Source organism: Papaver somniferum, chromosome 4, assembly GCF_003573695.1.
Source record: "Papaver somniferum cultivar HN1 chromosome 4, ASM357369v1, whole genome shotgun sequence".
Taxonomy (NCBI): Eukaryota; Viridiplantae; Streptophyta; class Magnoliopsida; order Ranunculales; family Papaveraceae; genus Papaver; species Papaver somniferum.
Window position 1 is genome coordinate 102,199,207 of NC_039361.1, and position 10,655 is coordinate 102,209,861.

Genomic DNA, 10,655 nt, shown 5'->3' on the forward strand with positions numbered 1-10,655 from the left:
ATCTCCGGTTTCTTGCATAGGAGTCTTAGCCAGGGCTTTTCGGGATGGAGTTTTCTGCGGCGGCGCTGCACGCTTGGGTTGTTGTTCCGTTGATGGGGATTTCCTTTTCCCTCATTCACCTACCACGCTTACATAAGGACCGGTGTTATACTTCTTGTTGATGAGACGTCTGTTTCCTCGAGTTTCGCGTGCATCTTCACTCCTGGCCTGTCTGGTTCTTTCTAACAGCGCTGGTGCGGTCGTAGCTGACCTCTTAGCAGCTTCATGGAGTTCAGAGAACGTCTGGAAACGCAGGTTTTCCAGTAAAGCTCGATAGATGAGAACCATACCGTTAATGCATGACTCCAACAACTGTAGTTCGGTCACATTTGGGTCGTGACAATCCAAAGCTTGAATTCTGAATCTATTGACGTAATCGTTTGGATGCTCGTTATTTCGCTGAAACATTCTTCCCAAGTATGAGAAAGTTATTTGCTCGGAAACGAAAAAATACTTCTTATAGAAAGCGGTGACCATCTCACACCAGTTGGATACGTTGTTTGGTACGATGTTGTTGTACCAGGTATACGCTCTTCCGGTAAGCGACTTTAAAATTCTTTCAGGCGGAGGACATGATTGTATTCGTGTTCTCCCAAGGATTCCAAAAAACGGGAAATGTGTTCGCGAGCGTTACCAGTACCATCATATAAGGAAAACTAAGGAGAGGAGTATCCGCTCGGGAGAGGAACTCTTTGCACATCAGGAGGATACAGAGGCTGGTGCTGGTGCATGTCCACCGGGTTTTCTTTGCCTCGATTTTGGAGGATACGCTCCAGATCCTCACGTGTGATAAAGTTAGACGGCTGATTCCTTTTTCGTGAGCGTTCAGGTGCAACACGAACTTACTCATCTATGAAGGCACGCCCTATTGAAGCACTCGCGCCAGGAGTGCTAAAATTACTCCTTAGGCTCCATCGGTTGACGCGACTCTTGTGGTAGTCGCTCCGTTAGCGTCTTGAGGAAAGTGAGTACCTCTTTTTGAGTTGTAGCCATGTCCGTATGAGCCTTAGCGAGAACTTCATTTCTTTCCATCAAATCAACAATGGTGATAGGGGGTTGGCTTCCTCTGGCTCCTCCAGTCTCTCGTCTCGATGAAGAAATGGTGGCAGCCCTGGTGACGATTGGAGGTGTCATGCTCGAAGAAATATTAGGAGTAGCAGCGGATCTGGCTCTGGTAATAGGCGGTGTCACGCCAGAGGGGATACTTCCGACATTACTGGTGTTGGTGCTAGAGGATGTAAGACCATTCGATGTGTTGACTGTGTTGGAAGGATGTACATTGGTGCTAACGACATGAATATTGTCACCAGGAGTGTTATCATCGCTCGTAGCATCAGAATTGGTAATTGACCCAGACCTAAGATCTACCATCATGAATTTGAGAAAATTGAAATGAAATAAAAAATTGATCTTGCAACCGAGAGATTAATCTCCCACTATGGTCGCCAGTTGTTTGAGGGTAAAAACTGATTGTGCTGTTTTTGGTAAATTTGGGTGTGTTGATGAGAAACGAATTCAAACCCTAAACAAAGGTACTGCACAAGAGTAATTTTAGATTCGAGGGATCAATCTGTAAGACTCTGGCCTAAACCAATAAATGGTCGTTCTAAATTCAATTCGGTCACAAAGTGAAGGACAAAGGTTGATCTTAGGGAGGCAAGCGAAGAAGGTGTTTAAGATCATAATGTTGAATTATGAAGGTATGGTTGTTTATGACTTATATCAGAATATGGTTTCTGGATACTTGTGTTGATAACACTTGTCTTTTTGTGTTGAAATAGGTTGAAATCCTATTTATACAAGTCATTGAACGCACCCCTGATCCCGTAGGAAGAGGAGGTAGTTAAGTAGTGGAGAAGTGGGGCTGTGTAAAAAGTGGCGATCACCATGTTTCCATTACCAGGGAAAACTGGGCACATTTTCACCCACTATTCCCATTGTTGTTAACCGTCCGTCCTTTCCTGACACTTTCTTGTAATAGACGCGTTGCACGCCGCACGCTGTAAACCGCCAGACCAATACCACAGTGAGCATCCCCCAGTTTGTGACATGTTTAATGTCTCGAGTAAATGGGTGAAGTCGTGAGACTCGCCGCTAAAAGCAGCACATAATGCTTTTAGGTCAAATAATAAATTATTTGTGAAATCAATGTTTATAAAACATCGCTTATGATCGATGTAAATAAAGCATCGCTTTTAAGAAAGCAGCTGAAAATAATAGGTGTGCAGGAAACATCGTTGTTTTAGAGATCGTTCAAGTTAGTCGCGAATTGAACGTCTTAAAAAGGTGGCATGACGTGCCACCTTTGGGACATCGTCTGGGAACCCCATGGGTGAGCTACCACTTGGTCGATCGTTCCCTGTGGAGGAGGGGTGGCCGATGATCACAAAGTTACCCTGTTGGCCTCCTGAAAATAAACCTAAACCATCCGACTAGGCTAGCGAAGTTGGATGAACGAGATGATTTCCGGCAGTTGCAAAACGCCGCTAACTTAATTTAGGGTTTAAATCGCGCGCGATTGCCCTACTTTGGGAAAACGGTTTGACGCGCTCTTGGATTGCTATGTGTAGTTCGATCAACCAGGTATGGAGGTGGGTCGCCAGTGAAGGCGTCAGCACCTCATTGGCCGCCTGAAACTGGATCTAGGTCATCTGACTAGGATGGCGAAGATGGACAGACACGATTGATTTTCGGCAATTGTATAACGCCACTTATTCAATTTAGGATTTTAAAATTCGCGCAATCACCCTTCTTTGGGTGAGCGGTTCAACGCGTTTCTGGTTTGATGTGGGCAAGTCGATTGACCAAGAATGTAGTTTGGTCTTCGGTGATCACGCCCAGTACCCTTTTGATCATTAGAGGGAAAATATAAGCCGTCCAACTAGGCTAGCTAAGTTGTGCGGTCATGATGTTTTTTGAGACCGTTTTTGCCGGTCTTAGCCCGTTTGAGCTCATCTTTCAACAGCTCGATCACCCATGTTAGGGTTAGCGTTCAAAGGCGTTGCGGGTGAGCTAAAGAAATTTCGACCGGTCGGGATGTTAATGGGACTGCCGATGTTTATCATGATGATCTCCTAGTTCCGCTAGGAGTAAGCTAGGCTTGTTAAGTTACGTGGCCAAATCCTGTGGCCGTGATCGTATTTTAAGATTGATATGGACAGTCTAAATTTTCCTTAAGGAATTTAAACACGTCCTGTCGCGCTAATTTTTAATTAAAAAGTGTGTAAACACGTTGATCTCTTTGTCAGAGGGTGGTGTAGCCTATGTGAGTGTTTTCATGCAGGTCTTAATACTGACACTTCGGGAGATTCATGCTACTCCGTTGCGAGTGAACATTAATCGTCATGTCATGCCAATATTGAGAATTCGGCTGGGAACATAACATAGGAAAATACTAGGCAGGCCATGCATTAGTGAATAATGCAATAGGTTAAAATTTATAGAATATCTGGGATTGTTGCTTCATGCACCATTCTGGATAAATTTCATAAATATGTTGAGTTTCTCAATACATATGTAAGTGAAAAGGTGTATGCACTCATCACTTTCAAATGTCTTTTGTTCATTTGCAGGATGGTAGCATATTAAAACATAGAGTTTCACGATTTTACCCTTAAACCGAAAACCACCATCAACATCGGACAAACTAAGAACTGTCCCCAAAAAGTATAGAACGGTAGTGGACCAAGAAAGCGGGGACAAGTTCCTTGATCATGTAATGCATTCTCCAAAATTTAAGGTATGGAATACACATTGATTTTTCTAATTTCTGTTTCGTTCTTATTGTCTATCGTAGCATATTAATGAAATTATTTTTATTTCCTTTGCAAGGAAAATTCGGAGAAGGGAAAAGAGGCAATATCACAATCCAAGTTCCCACATCGGACAGGATGAGGAGGATACACGGGATTAAAATAAAAATTAGTAAGTATGTTGTCTTATTTATTATACACTGCACAATAAAACCGGTCATATCAGATACTTCTGTTTTGTATGTTGTGTTGCGTGTCTCATATACGCAGAAACTGATAACGGTATAGAGGTGTGCCTTCTTACACCAATCTATAATTTTCTCACATTAGATGCTTTGGAATTGGTTTTCTGTTTTACACTGTTAATATATGTGCGTATGTAAATCCCTACTTGTTTCTGGTAACTACTAGGTCCAAAGGGGAGATGTTGCCGAAGAAGATCTTGAAGACCGGTGTTTCATGTGGGAAAAAGCACGCGAAGACAAACACGGAACTTTACCAGACAATTTTGTCAGGGAGAAGACATATGAAATTGTGAGAAAACAAACAGTCCTCATGTTTTTAACCAAAGTAAGTGCAAAATAAGTGCGCAAGGTTTAAATCAGAATTTAACACATTATTTGAATAGGAAGAGATGCAGAAGATGATTCGAGAGGGAACTCGAATGGCTGGTCATAATGAGGATGCCCTAACACTTGCGATCGGCCCGGATAAGAGTGGACGTGTCAAGTGGGTTGGCTTTGGAGTGACGAAAACCGTTTACTTTCAAAATGGAAGAAAACCAAGACAATCCTCGAAAGAGAATGATGAACTGCATGAAAAGCTGAAAGCTAAGGAGAAAGAATTAGAGTCTACTAAAGTTGTGTATCAGAGATTAACAGATAACTTGATATCTCAAGGAATGAACATTGCGAACATTTTGGGAAATAGTATCAGCAAGTCTTGAGGAGAAGTAAGTGAACTGAGTTTTGATTAGATTGTGCAACTTTTAAAAAAAATTGGCAGACAATATCTGATTTTATCTAACAATGTGTTCAACTACAGTCACAGGATGCAGGACCTAGCAGCGCTTCCAATCGATCTAAGAATAAGATAGGTCCAGAATCAGTTAAGCAACTTCCAAAAAAACATGGGAATCCGGTCCGCAGAGGTCATCTGAAAGCATGAAAGGGTCCGCGAAGCGGGACTCTCCTTGTACTAAAACGCCAACCGTTTCTACCGAATCCCCGACGTCTTTAGTATAAAAAAAGAAGTCTCCCTCTCCTCCATCCACGGGGGAATCTCAGAATGTGCCATCTGAAAAAGAAACTATTGTTGTACGATTTTCCAACGCATTTAAATTTTTAATCTTCCATTTACTATCTTTCATGCGCCATGTGTTTCTGCAGGGCATGGGATGCAAAATTTGGTTTGGAGAAAAGGACAACATTGGTTCCATTGGCAGAGATTCCTCTACAAAGACGGAATTCTTTAAATTGAAGTCAGGAGTGACGGGTTCAGTTACATGCTATAGCGTCCGGGTTAGTGAAGTACTAAATGAAACCATCAAATTACCCTTTGGCAAATCTGGGATAAAAACTTTAAAAGATGTTGGTGATGCTGAAATTAGTTGGCCATTAAATCCAACCATCTTGGATCAAAAGGTTGGTTGCTTGGATTGTTTGCTTTATTCACTCATTGGATATGTTTTTACACAAAACAGTTATATATATATATATATATCTTGTTTGATATTAGAGATGAATATGATATCCGCTATATGAATCACGGATGTTAGTGTATATTTTAGAGAACCTTATAGAACGAGATACGTGGTTAGCTATTTGATTATGAGTCAGTTGTGCATTATGCTTAAATGGTTTCACTGCAAAAAGAAGGTACAACTTTCATTTCAATTTTATGATGCAGGTAAGTAAATCAAAACATTCCGAGGATGTGAAATCACCGGCTCTACTCAACGGAATCCAATCTCGTATTGCAATATCTGAAAAAGTTCCGAAGGTATGTGTTTTAAACCAGTTACATGATCTTAAGAACATATGAGTCTGAAATATGCTATCAACTATATGAATCACGGGTTCTAGGGTGTATTTTGGAGAACCTTGTACATTTGTTACCTATTCAATTCATCAGTGTCTTCGCATTCACGGTGGAATTTGGTATATTTGTTACCCGAATATGGAATATTACTCTACTGCTGCAGGTAAGTCAACAAAATTCGGGGAAACATACTCTGGATGTGACATCAAAAGCTCCATCTAATCGGAGCCAATCTTAGATCACGACAACTACAACAGCTTATCCGATATCTGTTTTATTTTTACATGCATTTTAAATCTCAAATTTTCTTTGAAGTTTTCGCTTGAAGATGTTCATATGCCATATATTTCCGCAGGGTAGAAGGTGCTACCTTCTTGACCAGTTGTCCAAGGAAAACTTACTTGCTAGAGGTAGAGCTTTTTTGTTAGAAGGTAAACAACAATTATATGGAAAGAATGGGGTAGAGGTTGATTTCCACAAAATCCTAACTGAGGAAGTAATAAAAGAGAATTTCTGTCTACCCGTACGATTTGCTGGTATGGAAACATTAGGACAAACTCTTGGAAAAACGATTCTTTGGCTAAAGTATGGTGTTAAGTTTACCGAGCATGCTAAGAAGGTTAGTTGCTTGGATTGTTTTATTTGTAAGTCGAATATACATAAACCAGTCTATCTAGTTCGTATTAACTACGAAGGATATATGAGACACAAAGATGATATCAATTATACGAATCACCGATCCAAGTGTAAATTAGAGAACCTAGAAAAATAGAAATATGTGTAACTTTCAAAAGTAACTAACTCTTTTAATCTTATGCATAACCCTACCAGTAATTTACCACCAACTACTTCTCTATGGAAGTCTCCTGCACGTAACAACCTTTCTGATGGATCTAAGAAGCAGTCTCCTAATATTATGCAGAACTCTACCATTAATTCCCAACCAAATCCTTCAATATCTCTAGAGATGTCGTGCACATCAACGACAGAACCTCTGGCTAAGACCTCTAATGGAGTATGTTTTTTTTTTGATTTTTTTTTCTTCGTAAATATATATTGCTAATTCATTGCATATCTTATGAACAACCAATATGTGTGATAGAGTATAACCGCTCACAACTTGTTGTGTTCTTGGTAGAACTATTCGCAAAGGCCTGACTTGTGTATTGGTATAACTTTTATTAGTAAAACCGATATTAAGTAATCACCTGTGGTATGATCGGATTTTGTATGTCTGACCAATTAAAAGGAAAGGGGAACCGATATTTGTAAGGTGTACAGTACGTCAAAGGGAACCGATCCTTGTATGGGGTGCAACAAGGTTTATAGCAGAAAGGGGAACCGATCCAATGGACATGTGCAACACATATAAGTTATATACCATATATATGTGGGGAACCGATCCTAATACCTAGTCAACCGATTTTTTGAAAATCTAGTATGACTATGCACAGTACTCACATGGAGGTAGAACCGAAACTTGTTTTGGTAGAACCGCAAACCCATGATTGTGATTGAATGTTGGTTTGATCAATCAAATAGTTCTTTAAAGTTAGATGAACCAATTCTAAACTTGTTTGGAAGTGTGGCAAATCAGTTTCAAGCTTGTAAGTGTGAAAGAGAACTTACAAAGTAAAGATGTCGACAAACTTTGAACACGTGCTGTGAATGTTTATTTCTTTAATTTTTCAAAGATATTCCTTAACGGCAGGATCGAAACATAAGTAAGTTAAGAATCTTTTAATTAAGGCTATTAATTTCATTTTGTAGGGAAATTACAGAATTAGTAATGTGCATTTACTAATTAGATTTTCCGAGAGATTTCGATCATTATTTTTGGATAGAGCATTTCCAGGAATTATGAAAACCGAATCTGTGCTTTAATGAATATCTTGAGAATACTTTCGGTTTTGGAAATTCCTTGGTGTCCAAACTTCCTTGTCTATAAATACTCGAAGTTTGCCTTTCTAGCAAACTAATCATTCGAAACAACATATTTATTCTTTTGTTGTTGTTACTGGTGTAGCCGCCTATTCGGAGAGGAGAGTAACCTAATTAGGTGAAATCTCTTACGGCCGCTCAGTTTAAAGTTTTCTTTGGGATTGAGAAGCTCTAGCGTGTACCGATGGTGGGAAACTAGATAATTGCGGTTTATCTTTTGTTTTCGATTGATTTGATTGACTAACGGTGGTTGAAATCTGATTGCACCTAGTTTGTTTATTCTTGAGAATATTCTCTTCTGATATAAGATTCACTCAAACTAGTTCAGAGTTTCGACAGGGATCTTTAGACTGTTGTTAGTTATAAAGACGATCTTGTGATAATCCATTGTTAACAGACTCCGTTCTGTGCGTGATTGATCACAAGAGATTCAAGTGATTATGTGCAGGTTTTTATTGAAGATTTAAGAAGATTTGAAGACAAAGAAGATATTGAAGATCTGGCTTGGGTTTTGTAATCTTTGGTGTGCACAATACTTGTTTCGGTAAAAGATGATCCAATTAATAATAGGTTTATCCTTGTGGTAGATTGGATTGATTAATTTAGTAGATCGACATCAACACGATTCTTAGGATTAAAGGTGTTGTTGGCTTAATCTTAAATGATTACCTTTGGGTGATTGAATATAAGATAGATCTAAGGACCTGACGAAGGAGTTTATGTTGAGATAAACGGAAGAGCCTTTGTCCGACTCATATCACTTGGTTGAATAAAGTTGATACCAAACATATTTGTTGATCCTTTACTGTTTGGAATACGAACCAAAGGAATTGTTCCAAGTACTTGACTTATTTATAAGTTGGAGGCGTGGGAATACAGAAGGAACTAGGTGAACTATAGGGTTAGTTACTTGGTCTCAACTATACGAAGTTAGTGTAATTTTGTGTAGCGGCTTAATCCCGATATTATTCAATTCTGGACTAGGTCCCGGGGTTTTTCTGCATTTGCGGTTTCCTCGTTAACAAAATCTTGTTGTGTCATTTACTTTTGTATTCCGCATTATAATTGTTTTATTATAATTAAAGTAAATTACACAAACGTTAATTCCTATTTACTTGATAAGCAATCCTATTGTGTTTGGTTAAGTCTGAACCTTCGTGTCAAGTAAACATACTTCGTTGTTGTATTGTCTCGATCTCGTATCCATAGATGATCACACGAAGTGTGAACCGATTAGTTGTATTTTCTCGACTCAGTCCATAGACAATCACTTTCAGAGAAAGGACTTCTAGGTAGGAAAAGTTTTAGCTTGAGGTATATTTGGGTACCCTCGCCTTTTCAAACCGCATTCATATCCCCCGCTATGCAAATAGGGCCAGCCCACAATCTTCTTGCTTCATGCATATCTACCCAAAAATCAGTTCTAGAATTATATTCACATGGACTGTATGCATTAACTACAACCCACTGGAATCCACTGATTCTAGTGGAAAAAATTGAAGTGATGTTATTATAACCAAGTCTTTCATCTAATTTTTCAAACCTTGAGCTATCCCATATGGTCAGTAAACCACCACTGTTACCAACTGATGGAATATAACACCATCCAAAGTTATCATCATGCCACAGTTGTCTTACGAACTAATCCGACATTCACTGAATTTTGGTTTCTTGTATTAGACATATCGCACATCTTTGATCAACCACCGCATTCTTGACTGAAACTTGCTTGTGGTAGTCGTTTATTCCCCTGATATTCTAACCTAGGATTTTAAAATCCATTAATAGTACCATCATCTCTTGCTTATCTTCTTCCTTCTGAACTGTTGTTTTCTTCTTCATCGCTTAAATTATGTTCTTCCGCTTCATATCTATCAGGAGTATCCTCTCCCTCCTCTTGAATACCGTAATGCATATCCTGTGTGGTACTTTCCGTATCCTGAAAACGCTGCCCGTACCTCAATACTAGGTTAGTCATATTTTTTTTAACGTTTCTCTATGTTTTTTACTTATGGTACCTAACCACAGGCAACCTGTATAAGAGAATGAACTGTTTTTCAATTAATGGATCCTCATTAGCCTCATTAATTTGCCGTACCTCCTCTAAATTTTGCACTACATTGTCTTCCAACTCCTTCCTAGCAGACTTCGTCGTGGATGTGTTATTCTCTGGAGAGCTATTCTCCGTGTAAGACTTCACTTCACCTGACTCCTCCACCATCTGCAATGGCATGTACCTAGATCCAAACTCAAGAGTATAATTCAAATTCAAGTTGTTGCTTAAAGCAGCATTTTTGTCTGACCTTGTTTTCGAAGTTGAACATTTGTTCATAACGACAGTATTGCCTGTTCTTGGAATGACAAAACCCAGCTGCCATCTTTTGCTTCAGACAATTATGACCATACTCCATGATGGAATTGCTCCCATGTGTTTTATGTCCTTCACCCAAGTGACCTGATATATTCTCGTTCTCAGAAAAGGCTGAGTTTGGAGTATTCAAATAAATCACTTCCTTAATTTTATCTTCAAAAACTACCACTTCCTTCCAATAATCTTCAGAATTTTTGTCTTCAGTTGGTACATATTTAGATTCTCATTGGAATGTTAGTGTTAGAGCACTGCTCGGTCGAACTCGCAAGTGTTGCTATCTCAAGCTTTTTTGTCAAGTTAGTTGATCAAAACTATATACTTGATTTCTAGTCTACTTGTATCTATGTCTCAGATTAGGATAGAATGTGTAGTTGAGATTTAGACTTCACAACGTTCATCGATTGAATACGAAGATCTATTGGGGAGCTTAGAGGAACTTCATCAACAAAAGGTATGTGGAGACTAAAACTTATCTATCACTCAGAAGTCTATTCTATTTTATCTTCTAACGA